The sequence below is a fragment of the Cucurbita pepo genome, chromosome 20, assembly GCF_057944985.1.
Source record: "Cucurbita pepo subsp. pepo isolate OVF chromosome 20, ASM5794498v1, whole genome shotgun sequence".
NCBI classification, from domain to species: Eukaryota; Viridiplantae; Streptophyta; class Magnoliopsida; order Cucurbitales; family Cucurbitaceae; genus Cucurbita; species Cucurbita pepo.
In genome coordinates, this window is record NC_141817.1 from 6,392,987 (window position 1) to 6,395,016 (window position 2,030).

Consider the following 2,030-nt stretch of genomic DNA (forward strand, 5'->3'; position numbering starts at 1 on the left):
AACCTTGCAGAACTACTTTGCCATTGCCATAACAAAGTGAAGTATTGGATGTACCTCTCAGATATCTCAGAAGCCACTTCACAGCTTTCCAATGTTCTTCCCTGGATTTGCCATGTACTTGCTAACAACTCCCACTGCATGTGTTATGTCAGGTCTAGTGCAGACCATAGCATACATCAAACTCCCAACTGTAGAAGCGTACGGAACTGATGCCATGTGCTCACGTTCCTCAACTGTCTTGGGAGATTGCCCCTTTGATACTTTAATATGATTGCCAAGGGGGTAGTCCTGGGTTTAGCGTCATTCATCTTGAATTTGGATAACACCTTCTCAATGTACTGCTCTTGGGATAGATTTAATGTGCCAGTAGATCTTTGAGGAACCTTGGGAGCATTAGGATCAGTTTACACTAACTCTTGTGTAGAAATCCAGTAATGAATTAAGTTGAGAATAAAATTGTTCCGATGTCTAAGATTGAATAAAACGTAAAGTTTGAAAATTATATTTGGAATGTTGGATTAGTAATCTACCACTCTCATTAAGGAATCAAATCCTTTTGAGTTAAAAATTAAGATTTAGGAAAATGATAAAGAAAAAAAAAATAAAAAAAAAGTTTGGGATGCAAAACTCATGAAATTCTAGGGGAAAAAAATGCATTCCCTTAACAGACGCGTTTTAAAGCCTTGAGAGGAAGCCCGAAAGGGAAAGTAAAAGAAGGCAATATCTGCTAGCAGTGGATTTCGGTCGTTACAATAGCTCACTGAACACTAATATATGCATGAGAATGATTTCTCTAAGGTTAGATGTCTAAAAGGATGGTTAGCTATGTTATGTGAAGTTATGCTGTGATAAGTTATATCATGTAATAAATCTATGTTATTTTATGATCATGTCATTTTGTAGGAGTTGTTATTATAACTGACTTCATAACTTTTTTGTGTAGTTCTCGATGTCGTATATTAAGCGATACTTTAGATTCTTTTTGTATGCATAATTCCTCTGTTATGTATTAGACATGTTCTTACATGTGAACTTAGTGTATATCACACCTCTTCACCACATGTTGTTGTGTTCACCACATGTTGTTGTGTTCCTATTCTCTGCTTACTTGAGGGTGCAATTTCATACAATTTGTTATGTATTAGACTAACATGTGAACTTAGTGTGTATCACACCTCTTCACCACATGTTGTTGTGTTCCTATTCTCTGCTTGTGTGCAATTTTCTTCCCCTCTCCTAGTTATTGCCCCCACAAGGTAATGCCCCTTCGAAATTTTCCAACTAAATATTTAAGGAGTGACTTTCTCGAAAATAGATCAGATCATCTTTATTTCAATTTTTCATGGAATAACTTTGACCATGAATCGAATAGCAACACTCTTTGTCTTTTCTAGAACTCCTTGGGTCTTATTTTGATGTAATGTTAATTTTTTTGTTTTGTCCTTATACATCATGAAAATTTTCATAGGCTAGGGGCCTAAATTCATGTAGTTCATTTGGTTACATTCACTTCAAGTCTCCATTTGTAGCATTGTCAAAATTTAACTTCTTAAATGCCCAAAATGCTTTATGTCACCGTTCTAGAGGTAAATGACATGTCTTCCTAAAAAACTAGCTTGTAAGAGAACATTCCAGAGGAATTTTGAAGGTTTTCGTGAATGCCCATGATGTCACATCAAGCTTCACATACCAATCCCTTCTATTAGTTTGTACAACTTTTTCAAAGATATTTTTTATTTCTCAGTTAGAGACCTCTATTTATCCAATGGTTTGGGATAATAAGGTGTGCCACCACATGTTTTACATTGTACTTCTGTTTACGAAATGCAATCCTTCATCACTAATTAGTGCCCTTGGTAAACAAAACAAAAGTGAATAGGTTCCTTTTAGACACTTGAGTATGGTCCTCCTATTATTTGATGGGCAAGCTATTATTTCTACCCACTTGGAAACATAGTCCACAGGTACTAGGATATTAAAATTCCATTATCCTATGAGATGGAGGAAATGGTCCCCATAAAGTTAATGCC